The sequence below is a fragment of the Numenius arquata genome, chromosome 4, assembly GCF_964106895.1.
Source record: "Numenius arquata chromosome 4, bNumArq3.hap1.1, whole genome shotgun sequence".
NCBI classification, from domain to species: Eukaryota; Metazoa; Chordata; class Aves; order Charadriiformes; family Scolopacidae; genus Numenius; species Numenius arquata.
The window spans coordinates 10177187-10191092 of NC_133579.1; positions in this window are offsets into that span (position 1 = coordinate 10177187).

Here is a 13906-nt window from a genome sequence, read left to right on the forward strand (position 1 = left end):
GTTCTAAAGTAGATATAACTTTATTTGCTCTAACTGCTCTCATTTTAACCAGTTAAAAGAATAAATGTTTAAAGCCTAAATTTATAATTCATAGTGTTCAGCCAATTCACATGAAAAAAAAACCAAACCCATAAGTGTGTTTGACTTAAAAGCACTAAAAACATTTCTCCAATGCACAACACAATGCCACGTTTGATTAGTTAACACCTTTTATATCCATCCAATATAGGATTGCACAGTTGGCCTTAAAGTTATAAGCACTAACTCAAAAAGCTGTCAGTCAGTTTGTGCAAAATAAACATGACCCAAAACTGCAGGAAATAAAACCTTCAAAATCCTTATTTTATAGAGCACCTGACAAAACAGTTTTGCATGGAACAGCTTTGTGTTTGATTCCTCAGCTGGTATAATGGCACTACTGAAGGATGGGAAACTGCTGGTCAGTCTTTTCTGTTTCAAACAAAGGCAGAATAAGTAAATCTGAGAACAAAGAGAAAACCGAATGCGAACACTGTAGATCCTTTGGCACTTTCACAGGTGGCACTTACACCAAAGGCCAGCTCCCATCCCAGTGTGCGCTTCCTTCCATGATTCTGACTGTCCCCCTAGATCAGTAGTCTGTGAGCACTTTTCCCCCACCTACTGCTACTAATTACTGGTTACTTCCCACTTAAATTAGCATGATAAAAATCACTTTGACCACTAGCACTGACAATAATGTAAAGCTTCTACAGTCGAAATCCTCACAGCTGTTTAGATACCTGATTATTACTGAAATAATGTAAAGTTTATGGGAGCTAGATGTCTTAAAACCATCTATGGCTCTGCATTCAGAACCTGCATTTCAGTTTTGCACAGTACAGACTCGACACAAAGGGCAAATTGAGGGGCTGACATTTCTTTAACTTCAAGTCAGCATGATCTCCCAGGTACTTAAAAATTAAGCTGTGTTTAAATATGCACTTAAAAGCCTCATCTCGTACAATTAGTTGTGATGATTTTTGCCTTGGCCCTTAGAGGATGATATAGGTGGTCTGAAATGGCCTAAATCCTGCTGAAGAGTTCACAAACCCCAAGGCCTTCCTTTTCCTTCAATAAAAAGCAGGGCAGCTATTTTCATGCTGTACAGAATCGATGACACCAAATTTTAAAAGGTAGAAAATACAGATGCCTGTAGAAGCTTCATGGCTTTTTCAGGATTCAGCTGTGTTCCCAATCACCTTTCTAGAGGTTCTTCAAGATGCCACCAGCCACAGGAAAAGTCTTCTTCCCATTCTTTGCCCCCACATAGCATCTGCCCGCTAGTGGCTGGAGGAGGTCAGTCAGGCTCCTGGAACACATCGCCTGGGTGGTTTCATAGAATCATAGAATCATAAAATCATTCAGGTTGGAAAAGACCCTTGGGATCATCGAGTCCAACCATCTACCCTACTCTACAAAGTTCTCCCCTACACCATATCCCCCAACACTGCATCTAAGCGACTCTTAAACACATTCAGGGATGGTGACTCAACCACCTCCCTGGGCAGCATATTCCAGCGTCTGATCACTCTTTCTGTGAAGAATTGTTTCCTAATTCATTCTAAACCTAAAACCATTCAGTCTAAACCTACCCTGTTGCAGCCTGAAGCCATTCCCTCTTGTTCTATCGCTAATTACCTGTGAGAAGAGACCAGCACCAACCTCTCTACAGTGTCCTTTCAAGTAGTTGTAGAGAGTGATGAGGTCTCCCCTCAGCCTCCTCTTCCTCATACTAAACAGTCCCAGCTCCTTCAACCGCTCTTCATAAGGTTTATGCTCCAGGCCCTTCACCAGCTTCGTTGCCCTCCTCTGCACTCGCTCCAGCACCTCGATATCTCTCTTGTATTGAGGTGCCCAAAACTGGACACAATATTCGAGGTGTGGCCTCACCAGTGCTGAGTACAGGGGCACAATCACCTCCCTACTTCTGCTGGTCACACTATTTCTAATACAAGCCAGGATGCCATTGGCTTTCTTGGCCACCTGGGCATGCTGCCGGCTCATATTTAGCCACTTGTCAATTAGAACCCCCAGGTCCTTTTCGGCCAGGCAGCTTTCCAGCCACACTTTCCCAAGCCTGTAGCAATGCATGGAGTTGTTGTGGCCCAAGTGCAGGACCTGGCACTTGGCCTTGTTGAAGCTCATACCATTAACATTGGCCCATCGATCCAATCTATCCAAGTCTCTCTGTAGAGCCTCCCTATCCTCATGCAGATCAACACTCCCGCTTAACTTGGTGCCATCTGCGAACTTACTGATGATACACGCTATGTCCTTATCCAGATCATTGATAAAGATGTTAAACAGAAATGGCCCCAACACTGAGCCCTGAGGAACACCACTTGTGACCAGCCACCAGCTGGATTTAACTCCATTGACCACCACTCTTTGGGACTGTAAGGGGACCGTTTCATCCACAAGGACCTCGGGCTGTGCATACTGAGCCTGCTCTGCAGCACAAACCCATATGCAGGATGCAGGTGTCAGCAACAGGTTTGCTTCAAAGGTACGCTCCAGAAAGAAATAAAATGCCAATGCAGTTGTATCCTTAATCTATCACTTCAACATTTACTCACTTCTTTTCCCTAAAATTTACTTACCTCTAATTTAGTCAGAGAGGCCCTTGCCCTCCTTCTGACCAAAACAAGCACTGATGATGCAGAAGGTCTGCCAGTTGTCACTCATCCTTCACAGTTAACAAAAAATTGGTGATTTAACGAGGAATAGAACTCCAAAAGCCTTGTAGACCTAGTATGTATCTTGGAGAATGAAGTGTTTTGGGTGCATCCCAGTGAGGGCAAGCAAAGTGGAGGAGTAAGTCTCTTCCAAGGTTGAACAGGCAGGTGGCCATGTACATGGAAAGGGGATGCGACTGATTCTCTGAATGAAATAGCAAAGCTGAATAGTCCTCGTTCCTTCCATTATAATTGAAAACCTCTCCAGTCAGACACTTTCTTGCTTTAATAATTATAATTTAAAAGATGTGAAATTAGAATAAGCTCTAATTTCTTCTATTGACGTGGAATTTCTCATGACTTTCAGTTATGCCATCACTCAGAGGCTCTCTAACACTAAAGTGTTTTAACATTCTCTGTAATTAACATTTCAGATGAAATCAGCTCAAAATGTGCCAGTGAATCAAGCAAGGTTTCCTGAAGTCCACTTTACTAAATCACAAATCAAAACTAAGGTTGCAGATACGGTCTACTGGGCTGGGAGATGAAAAAGGGCATCTCACTCTTGGTCCAAGTTCTGAAAGGATCCCCTAATTTTCCTCTTACAGTGCATTCCTAGAACTGTCACTTCATCAGAAGATTATTGTAACAGCTGTATTGCTTTATATAAATAAAAGCAGAAAGGAGGAATGCCTGATGTCTGGCAAGAAAATTAATGGCAGGAGTATTCTGAAGGAAGAAATGTCACCCTGAGACCAAAACCCAGATACTACATTTCCTTTCCCTGGCTTTTATCATTGCCTTGGTATTTTTACATGGCAATCAATATTCCAGAGCATGATTAAATATAGTATCATTGGTCTGAATACTGAGTAACTATAACAAAAACTGAATATGAAAAATGAATGCTGGAAGGATGTAGACCAGTCAAGAGATTAATGCCTCTGCATTAGGAACAAAAGGAAGAAAAATATAGTATAGTTAAGGCTAGGAAAGGATGAGTTAGGTTTTTTTAACAGGAACTAATTAGAGGAAGGAAGCAAAAAAAAAAAAAAAGATTTCCTAAACCAAATGGAGTTCACATACAGGAGCAGATCACGAGGGAGAGAGAAGGTGATGAATACAATGACTTCTGAATACCAAACTGCATGCAGCTGGAGCTCTGCCTGAAAACCTAAGCTTAAATCTTGGGATAATGAGGAAAGGTCATAGTGCCATTCCCACATTTCAGATGAACTTGGTATATTCAATGAGCTGAAATATGCAGAGCATAAATTTTAATTTCCTGTTTGGTTTTTTTTCTGCTAAATGCATATATAGTATGATATGCAATAAATATAAATAGCTAAAAAATCATTATTATAATAATTATTTTGTAATTATTTCTAAATAATTATGATTTACTTTGAATTGTTTATAACCATATCATAAATACAAGTAATTATAACATCAATGTTGTTAGCTGTTTCAGATAATGTTTCCCAAGATAGAATCTTTATAAGAACAGAAATAAGTTCTAATTTAATATACTGAAATAGGTATTATTAAACTGCTCAACATAGACTCTAACTATGCAGTGGCTCATTTGAATTCTGAAGGGAACTTAATTAAAAAGAACCAAAGTTTTCAATGTATGGTGTATAAGGGTCTGTGAAACCATTTAGGATGGTTTTCAAGGCCTACATATAAGGCAAAATGACACATTCATAGCACAACTCTACAGTTTATGTATAAGTCTCAGTGCCACAGAACATTTTCTTCACAGCCTTCTTCCTCAAGCAGAGCTCAGCTGGACACAAACGGCAAGATTTCTTCTTATATCAACAGAAGCATCCCAGAATTTGCAAATTAAAAGGTAAATGAATGGTTCCCTGACCCTAGGTTGCTTTGAGGATGAAGAAATTCCTGGTATGGGTTAGCTGGCCCTGAAACCTATTTTATTTACAGTGATGTTCCCGGACAACTCAAAGGAGTGTACCATATTTACCATAGAGTGCACCCTCAGCAAGTTTGCCGATGACACCAAGCTCAGTGGCTTGGTCGACATGCTGGAGGGAAGGGATGCCATCCAGAGGGACCCGGACAAGCTTGAGAGGTGGGCTTGTGCAAACCGCATGAAGTTCAACCAGGCCAAGTGCAGGGTCCTGCACCTGGGACATGGCAATCCCAGGCACAAATACAGGTTGGGCGGAGAGAGCAGCCCTGAGGAGAAGGACTTGGGGGTGTTGGTGGATGAGAAGCTCAACATGAGCCAGCAGTACGCATTGGCAGCCCAGAAAGCCAACCGCATCCTGGGCTGCATCAAGAGAAGTGTGGCCAGCAGGTCGCCAGAGGTGATTCTGCCCCTTTACTCTGCGCTCGTGAGACCCCACCTGGAGTACTGTGTCCAGCTTTGGAGTCCTCAACACAGGAAGGAACATGGACCTGTTGGAATGGGTCCAGCAGAGGGCCATGAAGATGATCAGAGGGCTGGAGCACCTTCCCTATGAAGACAGGCTGATAGAGTTGGGGTTGTTCAGCCTGGATAAGAGAAGGCTCCGGGGAGACCTCATAGCAGCCTTCCAATATCTGAAGGGAGCCTACAGGAGAGCCGGAGAGGGACTCTTTGTCAGGAGATGTAGTGACAGGACAAGGAGCAATGGTTTAATGGTTTTAAATTGGAAGAGGGGACATTTAGATTAGATATTAGGAGGAAATTCTTTCCTGTGAGGGTGGTGAAGCACTGGAACAGGTTGCCCAGGGAAGTTGTGGATGCCCCATCCCTGGAAGTGTTTAAGGCCAGGCTGGATGGGGCTTTGAGCAACCTGCTCTAGTGGGAGGTGTCCCTGCCCATGGCAGGGGGGTTGGAACTCGATGATCTTTAAGGTTCCTTCCAACTCTAACCATTCTGTGATTCTATGATTCTGTGATTCTATATTTCTGGCCTTTTAAAGGACTGAAGTGGGATCTAAGAAGTCACACAGTGAACAGTGTAACCACTTCCCTATCAGAGTCTGAAAACTTTCATGCTTCTCTTCAGTTCCCAATCCCATGGGTGATTCAAGCATCACCAAAGAGATCCTTCTACCTGTTCGAGACTTGCAGTCTGGTCTCTTTCTCCAAGAGCATCCCCCTCTTTGGCAGTGCAGAGACTTCATCTCTTCCTCTTCCTTTGCCGTCCTACCATCTCTCATAGAAATCCCTTTGTCAGCCTCCACTCGCAGCCTTGGATGTAATTTCACCACCTACACCACTGAGGTTTGCTTTCTGACTCAGACCATAAAAGACCATTGTATACATTTAATTGGAGAATGACTGAGACCCACCAGTTCCAAGCCCTGCCTGTGGAGGTTAGGTGGCTATTTTTAGATTTTCTCCTTTTAATATTTTGATCATAATCCTTTGCTGCCCACAGTATTAAAAATAGTTATGCGTATCAACAGGAATGCACTGATTACATCAAATCTGTATCATAACTGCATTTAATAATACCATAACTATATTGCAGTTACGGACCACTACTCCACCCACCTGATCAGGGTAGGGAGCTATCATGATCGTAGCTGTAAGCAACGAACAGGGTAGCAAAGCCAGCTGTAAATCATTAATCCGAGCATTCAATTACTAATCCCATCAGCCTCATTTAAAGCATTTAAACTGACAGTCGCATATCCAATTAACTGTTGCTATAGAAAACGAAAACGCTTAGAGGTATTTGACAGACAAATCTTTACTGGCCCAGCAGGGATTTAGACTGAATTTGTTTAATTAGATTGTGACTTTACCTAAATTGAGCATTTACTGTAATCCTTGCTGAAACCATGGAATGAAATCTCTCCAGGTTAAACACTCATCACAAAAGCACATCACTCTGCTAAATTATTTGCTAAAAGGGCTGTGCTGCTTCCTTAAGGAGAAGGCTGGCCCCCCATACACACAGGGTATGACTGCTAAACCTTTCCATAGCTACCCATCTCTGTAGCTACACAGGAGCACCCACGACCTCTTGCCTTTCTGCCACTACTCCTTTTCTCATCACAGTCTTCTCCAGCCCAACAGTGACTGTTTGCAAAAGATCTTACCAACCCTGTATTTTCCTACTGAATTTAACCATATGTATTGCCTTGCACTCCAAGTGCAAGGTGAGATCCGCGTGCAGACCTCTGAGCAGAGCTCATCTCGATTCCAATCCGTATAAAATTACAGGACACTGAGTTATGAAAACTGTTCCTACGCTCCTACGAGAATCTGCATCTTAACTCTTAGACTTAGTGCCTCTGGAAAATATTCTAAAACACTTATTCAGGTAATGCTTTTCCTTTCTCTCATTAGCAGAAGACAATGGCAGGGGCAGTATAAATAATAGGTGACTTTCTCTTATAAAAGCAGTTGAGGCAGACAAGCCACACAAGCCTTTCTTAGAACATATACACCAACATTTTTTAATCATGACCTACAGTACAAATGGGGTTTACAGTGAGACACTTTCACATTTCTCTACATTTCCATCTTCGTCTCTGCAAATAACTATCTGACAAAGGTGGGAAATGGAAGTGAAATTTCAACTGCACCACATTTCTCCATCTAGAAAAATATTCCATAGAAGAATATCTTCCTTTTTGTTTGCAGCTGTCATGCTGTGACAGCTAATGCCACAGTTCATGTGACAAAGTCATTCTCAGAAAGTGATTAACTCATTCTTTGCCCATCAGCCAGAAAGAAAGCTGTCAGCTTCCATCTGAACAGAAGCAGTGGAAACTAGTCACAGCAAAGAACTTCTGTGGGATCCAATGCACGCTTAAACTTTTCTTACTGAGCTGTGGATCAGGAGATTCAAGATATGGGAGGTGTTTCCCTCCCAGGTATCCATCATACTGAGTTTCTCTGCAGTAACTGAGATAAAAACTACTTAAACCAAGTTCTCAGGCTAGATTAAGAGGTTCAGAAGTAATAGCTTCTCCCTCTACTGTCTAACAGAGGAACTCAAGAAGAAAGGCAAATTACTTAAGAGTATATCCAAGTGCCGCTATACCCACATGCATAAACAACCCATGCTAGTGAAATAGCCCAATTGCTTACCATTCAAACTGAATGATTCTTTTTGACCCGCCTACCTGTAAGAGAAAACTTTCTATTTTTGTTCTCTGCTCATTTGCCTAAACCTGTGTCCAAGATGTCTGGCTATTTCCTTGTGAAGAGCAGAGTCAACAGTAGCTTTTCCCAAATGACTCACATTTCTAGGGATTTGAGGTTCTGCAGCAAAAATCCTTAAATGCCTTTAGGCACAATAGTGCCAAGCTCTGGGCTTTGTGCCCTCTCCTTCAGGAACAGTGCCATCAGCCATGTGTTTTCCTTGGAGTGAAGCAGCAGACAAACATTGGCGCCCTGCGAAACTTGTGCCAGATGTGACTGTACTATCACAGATACCACATCTGGGTACCGCCAGATGACAAGGAGTACAAACCTGGTGCAGGCTAGGTGTGCACTCTACGCACCCTCTCGATCATGGGGCGGTGTTGCCCTTTGACCAACGTTGTAATTACCAACAGGCAGAACATTAACACCTGCAGGGTTGGATGAGGATGCAGATGAGTAACAGCTTTGAAGATGGATGTGGCACACACGGGCCTGCCGAGGGACACCTGCTGAGCTATAGAGATCTGCCTCTGTAGGCTCACTGTGGCCTGGCTGAGGACTCAATAGCTGAGGATTTTCTTTGCTGTATTAAAAGCCTTTCTTAAATGCCTATGAGAAATACAAACCCTCCCATAGCTGCAGTAGCCTACAGTTATCATATCTCAATTAATTTGGCTGACTGGGTGATGAAGTAGGTTGAACCAATAGAAGAAAAGAAAAAAAGCATAGGAAAGTAGCTCCTCTTTGTTCCCTGCTATTCCTTGTAAAGAAATCAGCTCATGCTTTAATTCAGATACAAGATCCAAGTTTTGTGAGCTGGAACTCCTTTTCCTTTTCATTTATAGGGTGTACAGCCACTTCCCTCGTATCTCTCATCAACTTCATCTTGAGGTAGAATGACAGGTTCACTGCAGGATGTATTCCCTCCTGGGTGCTCTGTTGTAATCCTGAGTTTTGGCTAAAGCTGTTAGAAATAATATCCACAGATCCAAGATTAAGGTTGTGCTGAGGATTTCATTTCCTTCTGATGAATTAATAAACCCACCACTTTGATTTTGTTTAGCTTAAGTCTTAGATACCTGGTGAGACTTCAGACTGACACCTTTGATCCCTGTGGATCAAAAGTATGTTTTGACACAGACATTTCGGAGACAATTTGAGCTTTCCCTGCCCTTCTGAAAGTTAAAATTATTAAAGAAGGGCTAGGGAGTTAAGGTTGTTGCATACCCTGTGTAATAAGGGATTCCCACATTCCGTCTTGTGTCCCATATTGGATTACTCTTAAAAGTCAATCACAAGACTAAATTCAGTATCACAGACAGACCCTGTAAACTTCTTGTCCAGGTCCTTATAAACCTGGACTTCTTCTTTTAACATTATCAATTCACTAATATCACTGAATACTAGTGACCTGCAGAGAGCTTCTTTTCCTCACCAGGCCTTGCCAGTGCTAAGCAGTTCACCTTTTGAGGAATTACGCATCTTTGGATTTTTTTTTTTCTCTAAATATACGAATATAAATTACTTTACCACAACCTGCACAACTACATTAACTGCTAGCACTCATATGGTACCAAACTGCTTTTGAATACCCGAAATGAAACTCTTCCACAAATTCAGCAGAGTTCTAAAGCACTATTAGAGTCTGTAGAAATTAGTTTTTTCGTAAAATATTAAAATATCAGTTGATGTTTAGCATATCTCTTTGCAGCATGTGAATGGATTATATTAACTTTTAAAAAGACAAACACCAGCCGCTCAGCTCCCCAGTAAAATAACCGTTCGTCAAGCACTTTAATAAAGTAATCTCGTTCTACTAAATCCATTTTTTCTTTTTGGCAGTAGAGTTTTTAAGTTTTACATACTGATAATACATTAATGCCTTATTGATACATTGCAGAATCCCAGATATTGATCATATATTGATGATGTATAATCACACATGTTGATACATACTTAATAACTGTTTATAAAAAGCTGTGGAATATGATAATTACTAGTAATTAATAATGTATATTTACAGTATACTTTGCAGCTCAGAGGTCAGACGCATTTCAATATCATTACCCTCAGTGCCTTGCAAGTAAGCTTCTTCACATCCACAGTAACAAGATGATGTTGGTCAATGTGTAACCCACTAAAAATATTCGAAAGGTCCAGCTGGCTTGAGAACAGGAGGTAATTAACTCTAATCCTTGCTCCCAATCAAGAAGCCGATAACATGAGTTACACTTTCACTTACTATGTATGGCCTCTAGCAGTTTTGACAACTTGTTTTACCACAAGAAACAAAATACTTACTGAAATATTATGTCGTCTCTATCACCTTGGCAGCTGCAAGTGGGACAAAGGATTTACACCATGAAAAGACCTCAGCCACGTTCCTTGCTACATGGGTAGATTTTAGCATGTGTGTTTGACCAATTCTTATGCAGTCAAAAAAGCAGGATAGTGATTTATGTAATAGATTTGCTTGATAGACTTGACAGGCTTAATTTGATATGCCTGCTATAACTTCTCATAACAGGGAATCGGAAAAACCAGGTTGGATCCTCAAGGATCATCTGGTCCAATCTTTCTTGGCAAAAGCACAGTCTAGACAAGATGGTCCAGCACTTTGTCCAGCTGAATCTTAAAAATGCCCAATGATGGGGAAACCACCAATTCCCTGGGGACGTTATTGCAACGGTTGATTATTCTCGTTGTGAAAAATGGTCCTCTTGTGTCCATTCGGAATCTCCCCTGGAGTAACTTGTGCCCATTACCCCTCATCTTTTCCATGTGACTCCTTGCAAAAAGGGAGTCTCCGTCTTCTTTGTAGCCGCCCTTTATGTACTGGAACATGCCCTAGGCCTTCTTTTCTCAAGGCTGAACAAACCCAGTTCTCTCAGCCTTTCGTCATACAGCAGGCTCCCCTGTCCTTTGATCATCTTGGTGGACCCTCTCCAGCTTGTCCACATCTTTTTTGTACAGCATATTGCGTATATCTAGAGAGTATATACAAAGTATACAGAGGTGCATAAACATGCCGGTGTACTGTCATTTTTAGGTATTCTCAGCTGTGTGGTTATTTCTGTTCTTGATCTTGCTAGTGGTGTACCTTTAACTTTTAAATTGATCTATTTGTGAGTTTGCCCTGTTTCATATATTTAATAGCTGTGTTATGATTAAAACTAATGCCAGCCATCTGAAGGTTTGTTACTGGAAGGTCAACAATAAAAATAGAATTGTTTGCAGGGCTTCTCTGGCTGTAGCATTATTTTATTATTTTTTTTCCAGTGCAGTCAAACGTTGTAGACAATTTAATTCCTGTATTTTTCCTATCACTTATGAAATGAAGCTTTTGGTACAAACGATTTGAAGTTCAGTGCAGAGAAAGGTAAGGCTGGTGCTAGAGACTAGTTACTGTGCATACAGCAGCCAGAAGGGTAAGTTTCTCTTTGACAACAAAATTCAACATTTTGAAACACCGGGACAAAAAGCACACACACACACACACACACACACACACCCACCCCCAACATGATTTCCAAATGCTAAACAAGTCTTTAAAGGAGCCATCAAATCTAGCTGGTGGTGAGCAGAATGTGACCTATCCTAAATACACTGTGTCCCCCCCCAAGACCTTTGTCACTTAACCACGTCCGCTTTCTGTCTAACGCTAGCAATGAGACGTAACCCCCCACTACCACCCTGAAGCCTCTCATTTACCTATCTAAATTATTAATCATCATTGTCAGCTTGACTGCTTATGGAATGATAGCTAGCTGCTTCTTAGGACAGTGCAGTGTAAAACCAGGGAAGTTACACGTTCACACACTTGCATAAGCCTGTGTTTTGGAAACAGGCTCCTCCTGTTACCTTACGGCTTGCAAAGTTCTGGTTGCAACACCACTCCTCACAGATGTGGTTCACCTTGAAATGTTGTCCTAATAAACAAGCATCTCCTCTGTTTTGTTTCATAACCAGGAATTCATTTCTGAATCATTTCATCTCCCCCTTCCCATAACCTGCTGCTTTTGCCATCTAATTACTGATTACAGCGTAAGGCGCTTGGACTTACCTTCCCCACCTACTGCACATTGGTTGGCACCTTGTTTGGAACCACAGTTCATTGAGGCTTTGAGATCTGCCTTCAGCCTCAATGGGTGCAAGTTTCATCTTTCCCTGGCATCTAAATAGAATACTCAACAGTTAACTGCGCAGGGAAGTACATCACTTCCATACAATTACCAGCACCGTCAGCGTAGAATTTTCCACCTTATTTCTTGGGTAAATGGCATCAATTTATGTGAACTACCATTTTATTTCAGCTGGAATTAAAAATGCCCCATGGTTCCCCATAAACTGTTACCTGAATTGTGTTTACAACACGGATGCGTGGGCCAGAGCGCACTGTGACTTTATTCAAATAACTTTCCTTCTACAAGTTGCTGATAAACAAGACCTTTTAGTATCACTTACTCAACATGCAAAGCACAACAAATAAGTAGTGCTCTCTTCATTTACCTTTGTACATAAACAGTGTGTGGAAGATGTCACGGTGATGGAGACAAGCTGAGACCATAATAGGAAAAGCAGAATCTTACAGAGCTGAGTAGGAACGTGGCTTTCCCTTCAGTCTTGGGAAAAAAAATACTGACACTTTGGTGGTGCGGGACTGCTATTTTACAGCTGGATAATGTCTGTGTGGAAAACTGAGGATGCACACCTTTTACAGATGTGAAACAATGATAATGGGGTGGTTTCACTCTTTTATAGGGAGGCATTTATGATCGACATCTCCCTTTTTATTCCCATTCCAGCAAGTGGGCAAGCTGGAGAACAGTGATTTATTATATGAAGTAAGAAGCGTTCAACTTCCTAACTACAATAAAGTAGCAGTAGAGGAAGGAAAGAGCGCTTGCTTTCCACCTCCTTGGCCAGATGGTTCCTCAAGTCCTAAGGGAGATGCCAACCTGCCATGCCACCACCCTCCTGGTTTGGGCAGGCGGGTGACGCAGCAGGCACGGTTCCCTGACCCCGGGAGCCGAGGGTGTTGCCCGACAGACGGCTTTTGGAAGCCACAGGGGGCTGACACCCTCCTCCTTAGAGCCAGCGACAAACCCCCGGGGCCGGGCCAGGCCACCCACCCCCCCCGCTCCCCCCAGGCGGCGGCGGGCAGGTAGGTGCGGGGCAGGCGGGGCTGCGGGGGCCGGGAGGGACGGGGGCCAGCCCGCCGATCTGCGGAGGAGATGGCTATCCGGAGAGAGGTGGGGAGGGGACCGCAGCGGCGGGGAGACGGGAGTCATCCTCTCCCCTTCCCCCCGGGGGCACAGCCCACCCCGTGCGGGGCGGCGGAGGGGCGGGAGGCAGCGGGCGAGGGGCGACGGGTCGGGGGTGGGAGCCCCTTCTCCTGAACCTTGCCGTTTTCCCCTCCCGAAACAGTGTCACGGAAACGGGACGGTCTAAATGCGGGATCAAAACCAAGGTTCATAAACTCCCAGGGCCGGGCTTGTGACTGCGGGGTTGGTAATTTGCTCACAAATGAAAATACGTTGTGTAATTTCGGGGCACACCGGCGTTGGAAAATATATATCCATGGGTGTGGATCGATCGCCTGCTTCCTGCAACAGCAGACCACGTTTTCTCCGAAGGAAGGTACCTTGGTATGACACGAGTGTTTGCAGTACTTTTTTGTTCATCACCTCATCAGCTAACATCACCTCACTATGAAAACAAAGCGCTCTATCGCCGTTGCCACAGCATACGTGTTATAAAACGTATGTCACTAAACCTTTTTAAAAACCTAGGAAGCTGAGGACTCGGGAACAAAACAGCAGGCCTGTAGGATCTAGCAGAATATATTTGCTCTAATCTTACTAGTAAGAATCCAGCAGCTTTCACAAAACAAGTCTTTAATAATGTATTTTGTACCTGCACAAAAGAACAATGTGAAAGAAATAGCTGTTTCAAAGTCAATCTCTTCTTTTTTTTTTTTTTTTTTTTTTTTCCAGTCAGTATCTCAGTGTTTTACTCGATATCTCAGAGTTTTTGCAACATCCTGTATTTCTGGGTTTTTATTACAGGAGAGCAGTGTTTGTGCCTGAAAAATC